At 45.8% G+C, this 18,005-nt stretch overlaps 1 protein-coding gene and 1 long non-coding RNA gene across 2 annotated transcripts in view; one reads left to right on the top strand and one right to left on the bottom strand.

Annotated features, from left to right (window-relative positions):
• Adam12 (ADAM metallopeptidase domain 12) overlaps window positions 1–18,005 on the top strand; it is a 275,101-nt gene that overhangs the window by 128,747 nt on the left and 128,349 nt on the right. The window lies entirely within an intron of this gene.
• Window positions 1,293–9,723, bottom strand: LOC138819808 (uncharacterized). The gene is made up of 3 exons (XR_011369638.1): window positions 9,636–9,723; window positions 6,915–7,060; window positions 1,293–1,372 (listed from the first exon to the last, which is right to left on the bottom strand). It is a non-coding gene; the product is annotated as an uncharacterized lncRNA (long non-coding RNA).

The following is an 18,005-nucleotide window of genomic DNA, read 5'->3' as shown; positions in this document are numbered from 1 at the left end:
CTGCCTGACCTTACACCATGCCCTGTCCACCCATCACTGGAGCACAGTAGTCACTGCCTCTCTTCAGGACCGGACGTGCTGGGTCAGCTGGGTCAGTGACTACGGCGGTGCCAGCACCCACGAGGATAAGGAAAGGATTGCTGTGCTTGCTGCCTCCCTCTCTCCCGTCCAGCAAATGGGAGGGTACAATGCAATAATGTGTATGAAGTGTCTGACATGGAGTAGAACAGTAGTCAGCGGCTGCCTGCCCAGCTTTGCCAGGTGCTATTTCTAGAGCAGCAAAGAGGAGTTGGCTGAGCAGAGAGGAAGGAAGGACACACTGCCGCCAGGGTCAGCCCTCGAGGAAGCAGTGGGGACCAAGGCACCCAACAGGACGGGGAGGACAGGAGACTCCAAAGCCAGAAAGACCACGAGTCAACTGAGCACCAACACAGAGTCTAGAGAGTCACTTGGTGTGGTTTTATGACTTGGAATTTACTGAAGTACTGAGGACGTTCGGTTGTTCTTGAGTGGTTACTGGCCTATCCCCGGGATGTTGTATCATCAGCTAGAGTTTGAACTCTTCGAGGGCCCATGGGCCTAAACTGATTGAACTGTGCATTCTGTTGTTGAGCTCAAAACACCAGTAGGACTGGAGTTCCACGGAAAGAACAAGACCCTTCTTGGCTTATCAAATCTTTTTCTTGGATCCTCTGTGGCTTAAAGCGCACATCCAAATGTAAGGCTATAGGCTTGTCTTCTGACCCTTCTGGAGACTTCCCAGACAGCTGCTGACAGAATCCAGCTGACATTGTTGGGTTCTTCTGCTCTCATGTGCACATTGCCTCAAGCTCTATGGTGTGTAAAATCCCAGTAATGTGCTCGCCACAATCAGAGGCACAGCAAATCCGTGCTGTGGCTCTCAGGATAGCTCCTGGCCCTTTTGACATGACAAGGGAACCTATGGAACTTATTCCCCGCCCCATCAGTTGTCCTTATGAATTGTCAAGAACAATCCTTCCTTTAGACTGCTTTGTTTTTCAGAATAAGAAAGGGGCAGCACTGTGGAGAGGTCAATTTTTTTACACATTTTTTTAAAATCAACCTGAAACCATTTCCATGTCCAGCAGACTTTTATAGAAGTGTCTAGAAAATTTATACCTAGGGATGCTCCCACAGTAAAGATTTCAAAAGCCATGTTGTCTTTTTACCCTCCTCTCATCAAGGTGTGAACAGCCTGCATTTTCTGGGAAGAGTCCCAGGGAACAATGAAAGCTGCACCTCTTCCGTTCCCAGGGTGGAGGTTTGCTGCCGGCGTTCCCAGGCGACTTGATGGCTGCGTCTTCCTGCCTTTAGCATTCTGGTTTTCACTCCTCTCTCGCCGGCCTCAGCTCTGACAGCGGTATAATGAGAAATAGAAAAGTTTCATTAATTTTTGGAAAGAAATGCTCTATTATTTGACAGTTCCTAGAGAATATCCTTGTGACAATGAGTTGGAGCATAATTGGGGGGAAATGCTCCATTTGTGTGCAGTAGAATTTGTTACCCATAAGATTTTGTTGTTGTTGTTGTCGGTCATGGGGCCTGAACTCTGGGCCTGAGCGCTGTCCCTCAGCTCTTCAGCTCAAGGCCAGCGCTCTACTGCCTGAGCCACAGCACCACTTCTGGTTTTCTGGTGGTTTATTGGAGTCTCACAGACTTTCCTGCCGGGGCTGGCTTTAAACCATGATCCTCAGAGCTCAGCTTCCTGAGTAGCCAGGATTACAGGCATGAGCCACGGGCACCCAGCTTTAGAAGTATGAATTTCATCATAACCATGCAAAGTCCTACATGGAGAGACAAAGGATGGTCAAACCCACACACTCCCATAGATAAAATGAAACACTATGAATAACAGACAGCTAACAAAGGATATCGGGGAAGAATTTCAGAGCCAACTGAAAAATGGTAGTTACTTGGAAGGCTATCTGTTCACTGTTTTTTTTTCCCTCTGGGTATTATCCATATTAAAGCATGTAAGAGTTTCTGTATATTTTTGTAATCTTATCAATAATTAATTCTGGAATTTAATCTCTAATTCCTAAGGGATGATGATAAGGAGATGAGTGGAGCAGGACTCTGGGAGAATATTGGTGGGTGAGAGCCAGTCAAATAAATAGCAGCTGTGATCTTTTGCATATCAGCAAATAATCTGCAACAGTATAAACTGAATTACCACAAGAGCAATTATGCTCAGAAGCCAGTTCTGTATGAGTCAGTATCATTGAAATGGGAGCAAATATATTTTATATTGACTTTCTTATCAATAGACAAGTCTTAGGCAGAATCCTCTCTACTCCCATGTCCAGCTGAAAAAATAATATTTGAAGTGCAGATACATAGTAAGCATTTCTTTCAGAATTCTCTCTTAAAGTATCCTTTCTTTAAAAAAATCAGACCCATGGACCAGGCATAGTGATTCATATCTGTAATTCCAGATATTCAGGTGGCAGAGAACAGGAATATCATGATCCTAAGGCTATCCCTGAGCAAAAAAAAAAAAAACATGAACTGCTATCTGAAAAGTAACTAAAACAAAAACAGGTTGGAGGTGTATAGTAGAACTCATGCCTAATAAACTCAAGGCTCTGAGTTCAAACCCCAGTACACACGCACACACAAACCAGAGTTCAGTTATTACAATAATTTATACATCTGCTATAACACAACTAAGATTATATGAAATTCCCCTTTGTGCTCCATTATTATGTGAAGTCATGGCTGGTACATCATTGGAAGCGGGATGTGGTGCATCTGCAGGAAAGAGGCAGCAGGCCCTCTTTCCCTGAGTCCATGTTCAGGACACAAGAGGCCATGTGCTTTTTAATCTTTGCTTTTGCGACCACAGAGAATGGCATAGAAAACCCACCTACCAAAGCACACAAACAACTTAGAATATGAGTCTCTCAGGTTTCCTCTGTGAATGCTGATATCCACCAGATCATGTTAGAATTAGCTGGTTTGGGCCTTCACAAATACAAATAAACAACTTGTAAGAGAAAAAGATCTCTTCCTGACAGCAGCCGGTCCACGTGACTGTGGACACTGGCTATGAATCCCATGTATTCTGGAAACAGGAGACTGTTTCTCTTTCCTCATGTGATGTTATGATTTCCTTGATTTCCTGGCTAAGTGTTAAGAATCAACTTTTACTTCCACGCTTGTGTTTGAAAATGTTTTCAGATTGGATTAGCATGTCTCCTAGGCTAGGCAGGAGAAGTCCCACTGAGGATCATTTAATGGGATGTGGATGTTTGGAGGTGTAGGATCTTGACATCTCTGCAGGCCAGCACTTGTGTGGTGCGTGGCAAACATTTTAATAGGATTAAAAAGAAGTTGACGTTCATAGATGGGTTCTACAGAGTAGTGACTTTCTGGGGCACATTCTCTTTCCTTCAATAAGCAGAACTCTACTGAGACACAATAGTATAAATGTCTATGATACACTTAGTTGTTTAGTTGAGCCTAGTTATTTATTATTTCTATTTAGATGTGGCTTTGCAGTACTCAAAGTAGTTTGTTTAGATACTGCTGGGGAAAAATAGACATTTCTGCAAACACACAAAGTTTTGCTAGGAAGGCTGAATTACCAAGTTTTTTAGTCTATAGTATGTATGGAGTGTGTGTATGTTTATTGTGAGTGTTAGTACTAGTATGTATTAGTAGAATTTACTCGGATACCAATGATGTTTTGTCTACAAGTCTGATCATCTGGTAAACAAACCATCCCAAGTTTAGAAAGATACCAAGTCTAAAACAATGAAAAGGAATGTCGCCACTGATATCAGTCATCTGTTCCTAAAGGAGAGCAGGATGCATACTCTAGAACTGCCAAGTAGAGAGAAGGGATGAGAATGCAGAGACAAGAAGCTTGCACAGTCTGAGAAGGAGAGCTTAGCCTCTGGCTTTCCTTCTGGAAAGCACAATGGGAACTTGTACTCCCCCTTCCTGATGTTGGGTGCCCCCTGGCCCATAGAGACCTGTGCCCTGTGGAGGGACATCTGTGAGAAGGACAGATCAGGTCTGACATCTGTGCAGGTCCTAAGTTGCCCTGGACTCAACTGGGCTTTAAGAAATGGAAACCATTCTGTGGATCTGTGTGAAGCCTTTCATTTCGACTTTACATCTGTTATTCACATTAGATGAAGTCTTTTGTTATCCTACACCATTGGGCTATTATGATTAAAATGAGTTAAACTTAAGAAGAATGAAGTTGGCCTAAAGTACATAGGGTGGTTTTGTTTTTTTTTTTTCCTATAGAGTAGCAAGTGACAGACGTCTAACTCAAGCTGCTTAAAGAAAAGATTTGTATTTTGCCTATAACTGAGAAGCAAGGTCCAACCTGCTGCAGGTACAGCCCGATGGAGGGGTCAGACTGCTGTCAGGCCCTGTCGCTTTCCTGCTGCGTTGGTCCAGGAGGCTTTTGGTATCTGAAAGGAGGATCCCTGGGTGAAAGACACCACATTTCCCAAGAGCCATCAGAAAGGTGGTGCCCAATGCCAGGACTCTGTCATTCATCTATCCCTGAGTTAAGAAGACAGTGGTCACTCTGGCCAATCTGACAGTCCCTTAGGGAGGTTGGACCTACCCCTTCCACACCTCTGAGCCAGACCCACCTGTTGCTATGAATAACGCTTTCTTGAAACATGGTCTTTTCCATCTGTTTGCCCTTTCTGCGACTGCTTTGACTCCACAGTGGCAGAGTTCACTATTTATGCCACAGATCACACAAAATACTTTCTCTCTGACCTTTTATAGAAAAAAAAAGAAATGCAGAGCCCTGATCCTCTAGATAAGTGATGCTGTATTCATTTAATGAGGGTCCAAAGTGAGCTACCCCAGAGACCCCATGTGTAGAAGAGCCCTGGTCAGATGAATGCTTCTGCTGTCACCATCTGGACATTCTTAATAATTTATGAATGTAGGGTGCCATATTTACATCTGTCCGGGGCACCTCAGATTATGTTGCTGGAAAGGCCAAGAAGCATGATCACGTGAGCACAGGAAGTGCCAGGGCAGTACAAGACGGGTGAAAAGCTGCCCCCAGAGAGGCTCAGGTGGGCATTCCCCCAGCTGAGTATTGACTAAGCCTTAAGGATGAGGAGAATCTTCTAGAAGAAGCCAGAACATGACATAGGTTATGTTCTCCAGGGAGTCACAGAACAGCCAGCATAAAGGGCTGTGCCGACCAGGACCTACCCCATGTGAGGGCCATCCCAAGATGGCACTTCTGCCATTGGTTAGTTTAGCCACTGACACCACCAGCGCTCAGGCCAGGCTCCCCTGTCATTGTGGGAGTGTTACCCCCCTGTTCACAGGCCACGGCTGCAGTGCTAATCACCAACAATGTCCGACAGTTACAGGATTCCTCCCTGGCATGACTCTGTTTCCTTTCCAGACAATTCCCCATCATCTTCATCCACCAAAGCTGGGCCACAGGAGTGGAGAGCTGCCAGTTCCTGTGAAGCATCGCTGGTGGAGGAGGAAGGGCAGGACATAGTAGCTGGGGCACAATGGCTGCCCCGTCCTCTAGTGAGACCTTGTACTGGCTGCTGCTTAAGCGAAGAATTCACTACAGACTTGCTTCAGTTCCTGAGGGTGTGGAATGATAACTTGATTCATGCACACATGCACACATACATGTGCATATGCACAACCTGATTTTTCCCAAGATTTCTAAGAAACATATCTACCAAAGAAAGTGAGATCCCTCCTTTACCGCTAGACTCTTAAGGGAGGACGGAATGGAGAGGCCTCTGGGGGCCATACCCTCCTTGCCCCAAATTATGAAACATTATTTTTGTAATACTGATACAAGGATGTTTCTGAGGAACTTAGGGAAGGGTGGTAGAGGACATTTTACCTCAAAAGATACGTCATCAGGTCCTGTCAGATAAGTAAAGAATGCTCAGGATATGTTTGTGTAACATGACTTTTCTAAAACTGAATGTCTCTTTAGTAAAATGGCACCTGCTGCTTTGATGGAATGTATGCCTAAGTCATTTTTTCTCACTGCCTTCTGTGTTTCCTTGTGTTTATGTTACTATATTTGTTCAAACAAGATGTCTGACATTGGTAAAACACAATTTTTCTTGGCTGAAGGACCTACATTCCATAGGAATTCTACTATACTGGCTTTTAGGAAACAAAGTTAAAATGTCTGTTGAAATATTTACCTTAAATTTGATTTTTGTTACAATTGAACTAAGGTATAATTTTTCCCTCCAACTGTAATTCTTGTGAGTATATGTTGGTAGGATGGCATATAGCATATTAATATTCACATTACATAAAGAATGCTATATCCTTATAAAAATCACAACTGTGTTTCTCATAGGTTAACTACAATGTACCTTTGTAATGAAGATACAAGAAAATCTCCCAATTTAGAAATGATTTGGAAGTCCAGTGCTGGCGGCTCACATCCTGTCAACCCAGAAGTCTGAGATCTTAGGATTGAAGTTCAGAGCCAGCTGGGCAGGAAAGTCTGTAGGGTTCTTATCTCCAATTAATGCCCCCCACACACACACACACAAAGCTGAAAGTGGAGCTGTGGTTCAAGTGGTAGAATGCTAGCCTTGAGCAAGAAAGGCTCAGGGACAGTGCCAGGCCCTGAGTCCAAGGCCCAGGCTCAGGAATGAAGGAAGGAAGGAGGGAGTAAGGGAAGAAAGAAGGAAGGAAGGAAGGAAGGAAGGAAGGAAGGAAGGAAGGAAGGAAGGAAGGAAGGAAGGAAGGAGGGAAGGAAGGAAGGAAGGAAGGAAGGAAGGAAGGAAGGAGGTTAGGAAAAGAGAAAACAAAAGAAAAAAAGAGACAGAGGGTGGGGCAGGAGGACGGAAAGGAGAGAAAGAACAGAGAGAGAAAGGGAAAGATAAAGGATTTGGAAATGTTCTACATACCTATATTTTCCCCTTTCCGTTTCTTCTTTCCAACCCTTTGCCTGATGACAAACAGAGCCTTTGGGATACTTGAACTTTCAACAAGATTTCTCCTTAAGGGGAGACAGTATGACCATTTGTTTGCAATGGCTTCTATATCTTCCTATCTGCAGCGAAGGAAATAAAAGAAAAGGGTCTCCAATAGAGACATGTTTTTCTTTCCAGTAGCTTGAGATCTAATCTCCATTTGACCTCTGGAACTCTGTTTCAGACATGCCTAGGTACAGACCTGGGGTAATTTGGGGACCTTCCATGACACAGCCACTTGAGTGTGCAGACGCCAGGGAAGGATGGCAATTCTATTGAAGCGAAGTGATTTCTGCTGCTCAGCCCGAGCAAAATTGCATGTTGTGAGCAACTTGTATTTTTAGTTGAAGGTTTTGCTTTGGGGTTCAACTGCAATTTTACTTTCATCGTTATCTTAAATCTGTAATTTTGAGAGAAAGTATTTTTAAAAAATAATCTCTCCACTGTAGCAATTATTCTGACTGCAGAGTGACCTTTATTTTCTTCTGGTTAAAAGAAAGGGAAGGAAAGAGAAGAACTAGAACACTTTGGGTTTTTCAAACCCTTGGATTATGGGATGGGATACCTCAAGATGAAAAAGGAACATTTTTTTGGACTCTGTAATGTCATTGGATAGTCATTAAGTTTATATGAAATTATAGTTTGGTGGACTTCGGGGTACACCCAAAAAGGCTGAAGTGGTATTAATAGGATGGACTCAAATGTGGAATCAATTAGCTGGAAACAAATTAGCCAACAGCTACCACATGCCCCGTTTACTTTTCTATAGATCTTAAAGCAAATGTTTTCTGCAGATAATAATAGCTGTAACCCCATGGGAAGGCCTGGGAGCAGAGTCTCTTCAGGTGGGGTGGGGCAGGTAGCTCTGCAGCCATTGGGAGAGATTAGTCCAAATAAGGTATTTGCATTTCCAGAATGGACTGGAGTGGCGGCCCCGGTATGCTGACTTCTAGAGCCTGTACTCTGGGAACCGAGCCCCAGAACATTCCAACTGGACAAGCCTGTCCTTACAAATATAGAAGGCCAGCCGTTCTTTCCCTTCATTTGCGGTAAAAAGGTCTGACTCCTCGTGGTCAGATAATGGTCTTTCTTCCTGTTGACAGAAGCTTCTTTCTCCACCCAGCCATCGAGTCTCCAAGTCTCATTGATTTGTTGTGAGGATGGTACCTCAACTCTGTTCATTGGCCCTGCCATCTAAGTCTTCCTTCTGTCCTTCCTTGGGATGGCTCTGTGGTTGTTGATTTCCCCAGGGCTGGCCTAACAAGGAATCACAAACAGTGACAAAAAAAAAACAACAACAACAAAAATGCAGGCTCTTTCAGTTCTGGAAGCTAGAGGTCCAGAATGAAGGATGGGTAGTTCCACTAGGGCTGATCTGCTTCCAAGCCCTATCAAAGCGCCCTTCCCGCCTCCCTCAGCCACTGGTGTTTTCTGGTAGCTCCTGGTGTTTCTTGCCTTGGAAGTACATCCTTCCCCTCCTGTCTTGTGTCCCCTCTGTTGTCTCTAGGTGGCTTTCTCTTCTCTGAGGGTGGGCATACAAATTGCCTTCTTTAAGAATATACCACACAGGGTCCATCCTGTTTCAGCATGATCTCATCTTAGCTCAACTTTATCATCAAAGACCCTATTTCCAGGGAAGGCTGCCATCACAGGCACCAGGAGTTAGAAATTGAACACGTCGTTTAGAAAATGACCATTTAAGCCACGACATCTACTATTGGAGTCGTTTTTCAAGCACAGCTGCTCCAAAAGTCTTGCCTGTGAAAGAATCCCGAATACTTTAGATTCATGTTCATGCTCTCCCAGCTGGCGGTGCCTTCTCTTCTCGTCTGGCCCCTCAGTACCCTTCCAAAGAGGTCCCTGTGCCAGACTTATCTACATACGGTTTCTAGAACATACCATGTGCATTTACAACATTTGTGGCTTTGCTTACCGCATCTCTGTTGTCTCCAATTAACTACCACACCCTACCCCCCACATCTAAGTACTCACAGCTGTGTGTGTCTCAAAGCCACACCCCGAAGTCCCTTTCTCGAGGGCCTGGAGAGCTCTGGACTCCTGGCATCTTCCTCTCCCCTGATATTGCACCACATGTATAGCTTCTTGCCTGATGCGTCGGCGATGCTGCTGTTGTCCTCGCTGTATGCAGCCGGTGGACAGCCCGCGGGGAGCCCACTGGGAGCGCGCTGCTCGCACCATCCAAGTCCCCTGGGAGGGCCACCACATGGGTCCCCTCATCCGGGCAGTGGAATTGAGCTTCTGCAGCTGTGAAAGGCGAAGGCCAGTCCAATATGTCTAAAGCCAGTGAGTTTGCTGACTCCAGTATTCCGGTTCCGAAACCCACACTCCTTCTCCCACTCGTGTTAGTCGCTATTTGATGGTTTTTCCATCATTCAAGTGTAAAGTTTCTAGACAGTGAGGCCAGACCAGAAGTCTCTATAATCCTTTGGAAGGCGTGTCTTCCTGCGAGGATGTGAACAGAGGCTCCCACCATGTACCCCACAGGGCTCTCAAGGCTGGCCTTTAGCATTAGCCACTGCATACCTTGTTTCCCCAGTACATTCTTGGAACAAATCACTACCTGCCTTTGTTCATAGAACAGAAGAGGGCCATTCTGCCAATCTCAATTAACTGGAAAGAGAAGGAGGTACTCACTTAATGTAAGCAAATGTATTTTCATTGTCCATCAACTGGACAGTATTACTGACCGGTGGTGAAACATCGTGTTTCTTTTTGAGTTTCATTATTGTAATTCCCAGTGTGTACATTTCCTTCTCTGGTTAAATGGAACATTATGTCACAGAAGCACAGTGGTGAGAATCTGGTCCCTAAGGTTCCTGAGGGCTGTCCCTGAGGCAGCACACTGTGGAGAGCACCAATGGCCTCCTGAGGGCAGAGGGGTGGCCGGTGCCCCAGACTGGGTGGCCTAAAAGCCTGGCCGGCACAGGCTCTCAGTGGTAAAGGGGGCACCTCTGAAGCTAGTGGGAAAGGACCCAGCTGGGCAACCCCGGCATCGGGGGGCTCAGAGACACCAGGTGGAAACAGAAGGGGCCATATGGGAAGCTGCAAGTCATGACCAAGGAGAGAGGCGGCTGTCCTCATGCCTGAAGTGCCAGGACCTGGCAAGCAGACCTGGCTCGTGGTCCAGGTGAAGGAGACCCATCCCTCCACAGTGCTCCTTCCATGTGTCGCAGTGGTGTCTTGCTGGCCAGTTCAGCAGCAGCACTGGGAAGACTCTCTGTGGCCATCTGATCATCTTTGTAGAACCATCCAGATTTTTTTTGGTGGGTTAGGGCTTGATCTCTGGGCCTGGGCGCTGTCCCTCAGCTCTTCAGCTCAAGGCTAGCGCTCTACCACTTGAGCCACAGCACCTCTTCCAGTTTTCTGGTGGTTTATTAAAGAGTGTCACAGACTGTCCTTGTCCAGGCTGGCTTTGAACTGTGATCCTCAGATCCCAGCCTCCTGAGTAGCTAGGATTACAAGCATGAGCCACTGGTGCCCGGCTATTTTTTTTTTTTTTTGTAAGTCGTTGTACAAAGGGGTTTCAATTCAACATGTCATTTTATGAAGACATTGCATCTTGATCAATCTTACCCCTTCCATCACACACATCCCCCCACACCTATCCCAATCTCACCTGTGCCCGTGCTGTCTGACTCCATGTTCACGTCTATACACAGAGCACCATGACACATATGTGTACCGTACATTGTATTTGCCCAATTTCCTGCCCCCATCCGTCTGCCCCCTCCCCTTGACCTCTGTCCCCTTGGACATGTTCCAGCTTCTGAAAACCAACCTTTCTGTTTAGAAACCTCAATCTGATTTTTTTAATGTAGCTATACAAAAAAAAAGATCAAGGACATGACTATAGCATCCCTTATTCCTGGGGTCCAAAGACACAAAGCTCACTGTTGAAAGGTCAGGCTGTAATATAAGAAAACTGCCATTGCCAGGCACTGGTGGCTCATGCTGGTAATCCTAGCTACTTAGGAGACTGAGATCTGAGGGATGCAGTTCAAAGTCAGCCCAGGCAGGAAAGTCCATGAAACCCTTATCTCCAGTAAACCACCAGAAAACCAGAAGTGGTACTGTGGCTCAAGTGGTAGAGTGCTTGCCTTGAGCTGAAGAGCTGTGGGACAGCACCCAGGCCCAGAGTTCAGGCCCCACAAATGGACCCCCCCCCAAATTTTTTTTTATTTTGGTCTGGGAAGGTGGCTCAGAGGTAGAATGCTTGCCTTGCATGCATGAGGCCCTGGGTTTGATTCCGCAGGACCACATAAGCAGAACAAGCTGGAAGTGGTGCTGTGGCTCAAGTGGTAGAGTGCTCGCCTTAGCTGAAGAGCTGAGGGACAGCGCCCAAGCCCAGAGTTCAAGCTCCACGACCAAAAAAAAAAATTGACATTACCCCATTCTTCCTCCTCTTCAGTGCTTCCTTTCTTACGCTTTGATATCAGATATGCAGTCATAAAATGGGACCTATTCTTAATAGGTTAGGGAAAGTCATTTCTTCCCTCTTGAAAAATGTGTTCCTCTTTTCTCACCACAGCTGGAAGTTTCAAATATGAATACATCACCAGGAATTTGGCAGTAACTGTATATTCATAAATACACATGAAATTTGGTGGGGTTTGAAGAAAAATAGAATTGAAAGAGCATATTGTCAGTTTTAAGCCCAGACATACCTTGAGATGAAAACTGAGTTTGTGTCTAGTGGGATGTTCATTTGCTTTACCAGGAAGGATGCCAGCCCCGGACTCTGCAACGAAGTGTGGGCAGACATCCAGCACCCAGAATATGGGGCAGGAGGTAGCACAGTTGTACCGTGAGAGGCAGTGACTCGTACAACATCTGTCCCTCCGTGACGGCTCCTTTCAGAGGTTGTGAACAGATCTGTATGTGGGAGGGGGAACTCACTGGGGCCTCCTTGGACCTCTTCTCCTGGGCGTACACATTCTCTTCTGTCAGCTGACACTTCATCAAACCCCTCTGCAGACAGTGTGACTTCTCTTACCCCATAGCAGGATGGGAGCTAAACCTTTGAAATGTGTCTGTGGATGCGAGAGATAACATCACACCTGCCACAAGTGACTTACCCAGACTGGGGAGTGGACAGCCCCAGGAGGAAAGCAGAGCTGCCTGCAGAGATCTTGTTTTACATCATGGGCATTGGTCTTGCTATCTGCACATCTGTCACGCAGGATGCCTCATTTGCGTCCTGATGCCCATTTTGAATGTGTGACATCACTGGAGAGTGGTGAACTGAGTTGCACACTGAATGGCAGTCCCCATCCTCCACTTGTGAGGGGGGCCATGTGCAGGTGCCTGCCCACCTGCGGGATGCGTGGCCCGTGCACGTTCCTACTCCTTCCTCACTGTGTCCTTCCTGCCTCCCCAGAGCTGTCCCACCTGCCCTGCCTCCCTGTGGCCTGCCTTTTGTCTGTCCAGTCCTGCAGGATTTCCTGGATGTGTTTGATGTTCTGGGCACTGGGCTGGGCCTCAGGGACTCCAGGTCAAACTAGACCCAGGCAGCTTTCTCAGGAGCACCGCTATGATGCATCCCAAACATTCCCCATTGATCACCACCGTGAAGTCATCTTTACACACAGCTCCATAGCTGTGTTTGTGTTCTCTAACATGCCTGGCTCACCCGGGTCTGTGCCTTCTCTGACTCAGATTTTGCATCAAGTATCTGCCGGACACTGCAGGTCCCTCTTACCCAAAGCCTCTGCAGCTGGCTCCCCATCTCATCCACATTTTCCTCTGTCTCTTAATCTTCCACTAAGATAGATCAGACCTTTCCCAGAAAAAAAAGCCACCCACCCCTTAATATGGAGGGGCTGTTGCCTTGGGTTATTTAGAATTAACATTTTGTAAAATTAAATTTTCCTCTGTGTGTGTGTGTGTGTGTGTGTGTGTGTGTGTGTGTGTGTGTGTGTGTGTGTGTGTGTGTGTGTGTGTGTGTGTGTGTGTGTGTGTGTGTGTGTGTGTGTGTGTATGACACGGTCCTGGGCTTGAACTTAGGGCCTATGTGCTGTCCCTGAACTTTTTTTCTCCAGGCTAGTGCTCTACCACTTGAGCTACAGCTCCATTTCCAACTATTTGGTAGTTATTTGCAGGTAAGTCTCTCTGTTTTGTTTGCACAGGCTGGCTTCAAATCATGATCCTCAGATCTCAGCCTTCTGTGTAGCTAGGATTATAGGTATGAGCCACCAGCACCCAGTCCATTCTTGTTTTATTTTATATAAGAATAAATGTTCTTTATCGAAAATGTAGAAAGGAAACGAGAAGAATTTTAAATATTCATGGTCTTACCCATCAATAACCACAACTAACTGGTCATTTACAATCATTTGTAACTTTTATTATACAACATTTCTGAGCATGCATGTCTAATGGATCAGAGTTCTCTGGGTTGAAAAGAAATCTTTTACATTGCCCTAGCAGTCCCAGTCTTTACTCCCAAGTTGCTCATAGCACCACTGAAAGGGCTCCACAGGCCACTGGGCCAGTCAGAGTGACTCCATAAATATGCACACATTGATCAATTGTAAACAAATAAGTTGTGCCAAAGTAGCGACTGCAGAAAGTTAAAAATGTGGCTCTCATATAACTATGTGGTGAGCATCTGCCATATGTTTCTACAGCTCATTAACTAGGGACCCAGCAGGATGAGGATGCAGCCTGAAAGGGAAATAGGAAGGATAAAATAAGAGTGCTGACTTAGCTACAAGGCTAGTTAAGGGCAATCAGATGGTAACTTTGGTGGATAACTCTCCTGTCCAATGGGAATCACTTGCAGTGTATCAGTCTTCTCCAGGTTAACCTTGATCTTGGACTTCACAGATTTGGCGCTGTCATCAAAAGCAGAACGTAAATCCATCCCAATGGTACCCTCTAGACTGTGAGTACGCAGGCATTTTCTGCAAAGGAGCAGGAATTAAATGTGTTAGCCTTTACAGGTGATACTGTCTGTCATCTTGACTTAACTAGGCCATTAGAGTGTAAAAGCTCAGCTAGGCAACACACAAGTGGCGGTGTCCTATAAAATGGTCTCTACACAAACCAGGCGCTGGTGGCCTAGTGGCTGACCACTGCCCTGCTCTGATGGTACTTTGGTCAGTTTTAAGCACATGCATAATAAACTTCTTGCCTTCGATTGCTTATTCTCAAGCCTTTCTTGAGATATCTAGATATCAGCCCCCAAGAATTTATCATGTAAATAGAGTAGCAAAAAGAAAATCACAACTATTTACCAGGAATTCAATAGTATTTAAGATTTATGCATACACAGAATTTTTAAACATTTCTTCATCAATTATAATTGACATATATTTGACATATACACATTGTTCTAAAATATGTGTGCACTGTGGACTATGTGAATCAACCAAGCTGATAATGCACTTTATCTCATGCACATCGTGTGTGTGTGTGTGTGTGTGTGTGTGTGTGTGTGTGTGTGTGTGTGTGTGGTGAGAACACTTGAAGTCTCTCTGTACTTTCCAAGAATATAGCACAGTATTGTTAACCACTGTTATCTAGCTGATATCTTGTGTCACCTGACTGGTATCAGGCCCTGTCCCCTCCCCCTGGGTTACCAGGCTTCCACCCTCTATGTGTATGAGTTTAACTTTTTAAGATTCCACACATAAGTGAGAATAATATTGAAGGTTGGCACATAGTAAGGAGAGCCATTTTCTAATACTTCAAATCACACCACAGAATGATCTAGTATACCTCATTGACATGCCCACTGGAAGACTCCTGACTGGCAGAATTGCAGGGAGGAGAAGCACAAGGTCTGCTTATCCTCTGTAGGATAGGATTTTCATGCTCTGGAGGGAGTATTTCCGTAGAGAGATTTTCATACCTCGCTGCTACATACATGCACAGACAGACATGCATGCTTAGAATCACACAGAACCAGAATCATGTTTCTACTCCGAGGTTCAATGTAAGAAATTTTGTTTCGACAAAACTAGATATCCATGAGGTCGAATTAACCTCGAAATGAGGTTGAAGGCGGGGGGGAGGGGGGCTTGCATATTGCTTTGTAATTCAATTCTAAATTGGATGGGGGTAGGTGCTATGAATGTATGTTTTATACCTTGTTTTATGCTTGCACCCATTTAAGTAATATTAGAGTAAAAACTCATTTTTATCAACATGGGGTGGAGGGGTGATCGCTTAGAATTGGAGAATCATTCCACACACGTAAGAAGCACTTCATTAGACCATGTGCTGGTCCAGCCATTGTCTCAGTTTCCTCGTAATCAGTGAGGCAACCCCTTCCTTCTCCCTCCTTGCCCTTCATTTGTCTCTGAAAGCCGAAAGCCTTCCTCTCTAGTCTTCACACAGATGGGCTGACAGCTGCCACAAGCTTTTTTTTTTTTCAAGCGTATGCGCTCCTTATTAGGTGTCCATGACTGCTGGCAGGGCGCCAACACACCAAGGACATTTGATCATTTAGAACCAGGTCACCCCAAGGTTTGGGGAGAAACTCCTCACATGACATTTCTTCATTGCTCAGGAAGAGATAGACTGATTCTCAAGTATTCGGTCACAGGACAGCAGCATTCTCCCCCACTGCATTTCCAAATCTATCCCTCCGTGTTGCTCCCTTGTGTCTGGCCTTTCTCACACCTTTAAATAGCCTTGATGGCTGGGCACTGGTGGTGTATGCCTGTAATCCTAGCTCCTCAGGAAGCCAAGATGGGAGGATCATGGTTTGAAGACAGCCCAAGCAGGAAATTTCGTGAGGTGCTTATCTCTAATTAACCAGCAAAAAGACAGAAGTGGAGGTATGGCTCAAGTGGTGGAGCACCAGCCCTGAGCTAAAAAGACAAATGAGTGCAAGGTCCCAAGTTCAAACCCCAATGCCATCATACACACACACACACACACATATACATACACAGACACATAAACACACACACACACACACACACACACACACACACATAGCATTGCTAATACCTATGATCCTTCTCTGTTGTTATACAAGATGTCATGGGTCTAAAAGACAAAAGTAGTTCTATTCAATGCCTGTGACTGATGACAGTCCCTGAAATCAAAGTGAGGAAATCAGAGTGTTTTTAACACAGGCATATCACAGAAATAGGGCTGCTGGGTGCCCGGAGTGATGGGCAGGTAGAGTGATCTGTGGACATCCATCAACTGCCAGCCATGGATACTGTGTGCCTTCGGTCTGGACAGAATTGTAACACCACATTAAGTTCTGCTCTTTCCAGTGTGATGTGGCCAAGAAATGTCAGAGAGTCTCAGTGGTCCACGTGGGGCCTCATGAAGGTCCACAGGAACCCAAGGGCTTTGTTCTGTTATAAACTTGAACTGAGTTCTACTTTGGGCCCCCGGATCTGCTTTGAACTGTTGTGTTCGCATGAGCCAGACATGTCAGTGGTAAGAAACTGAGCAGTGAGGGACCACACAGGTGAGAAGAATGACAGGGCTGGCCAGGTCTTTACTGACCAGCGGGCTCTCAGCCAGGATGTCACCTCCTGTGACCCTGAGCCTCACTTCACAAGTCCCTTGGCTGTCAGATAGCCCTGAGCACTCTCTCAGCCTGTTCCCTGCTCCCAGGCGCCAGGTGCTCAGAGGAAGGATCACCACGGCCAGGGTTGGAGTGGCCTCACCTTGCCCACAGGATAGAATGTTGGGGCCACGGTGCACTTCTACTCTGGACCTGGCCAGGTGTGAAGTGAGGGCTGTTCAAAGCCCCTTTGACTTTATTTAGTTCAGTAAAGAACTCCAGTGAGGCTTCCGACCCTGCTCTGCCCTGACCCCCTTAGTCTCCCTCCCACATCCCTGTTAGATGTCTTTACTGTTAGATGTCCTCTTTGAAGTCACTTTGAAGTGACGGCGGGTTGGGCTGCTTTAACCCCACCCTGGGGACAGGGTTGCCTGCCACACCAGGCCACGTGCACCTGACTTGGCCTCTCCTCTCCTTGCAGTAACCCCAGACTTGACTTAGCACCCTAGTGTCACCAGTACCAAAGCTCTCGCCTTTCCGTGGCCTGTCAAAGGACAGTCAGGAAGTTTGAAATCATTTATTGAAATGCCCCTAGCAGCCAAAAAAATTAAAAAATCACTTGGTATTTCATTTGTAGCATTGCATTTATTTTTTTTATTCCATTTCCTTCACAGTTGGGAAGAGCTTAAAAAAAGAAAGAGAATGAAAATAATAAAAGTCATGTGGAGACCATTTCCCATAATGGCTGATTTCTCAGAGGGTGTCTGCTTTTTGTTGTATCTGTGTTTTAGGAAGAACGTAAAAGTTAGACCTATGTGGTCATTTTCTCAGCACAAAACTTTTCTCCATACACGTTCGAATGAAGCAAGGAAGGACGGGCTCCCTCACCCCCACTTAGCTTTGGAGCAGTACAGAGAGGAGCCACCAAAACAGGAAGGCCACACAATTAGGAGTCCTAAGTAGAGAACTGGTGCTTGTGTGTCGGATCTGTTCATGGCCTGGGAGAGCGTAGTATTTGCTCAGTGTTTCAGTTTCCCTATCGACAGGCTGAAGGTGGTACCTGCTTTCCAGGTTTGGTTCAGGGAGAAAAGAAACAAAATATGGATGGAAGTATTGTACATTCTTGTCTGTGGATATGTTGCCTAATTTAATGAGACTTAAAGGTTATCTTCTGTCACCTGACCATCTGTTGGTCTACTCTAGGCTCTAATACCTGACTCCTGTCCCTGTCCCCACCAGCCCCATCCCTTCCCACCCCCCTCTGTGTGATTCCTGCCCCTTTTAGCCGCCTCTCCTCCCCCAACCAAATAACTCACCATTTTGTAGAACTGTTCTTTTGTATGTATGTGTGTTGGTCCTGGGCTTGAACTCAGGGCCTAGGTGCTGTCACTGGGATTCTTCTCAAGGCTAGCACTCTACCACTTGAGCCACAGTGCCACTTCTGGCTTTTTCTGAGTAGTTTTTGGAGATAAAAGTCTCTTGGACTTTTCTGCCCAGGCTGGCCTCAAACCTCCAGCCTCAGATCTCAGCCT

This window comes from Dipodomys merriami, unplaced genomic scaffold, assembly GCF_024711535.1.
Source record: "Dipodomys merriami isolate MVZ:Mamm:240054 unplaced genomic scaffold, mDipMer1.0.p SCAF_82, whole genome shotgun sequence".
Lineage (NCBI taxonomy): Eukaryota > Metazoa > Chordata > Mammalia > Rodentia > Heteromyidae > Dipodomys > Dipodomys merriami.
Note: the sequence above shows the minus strand (reverse complement) of the source record. Positions and strands in the feature narration are given on the sequence as shown.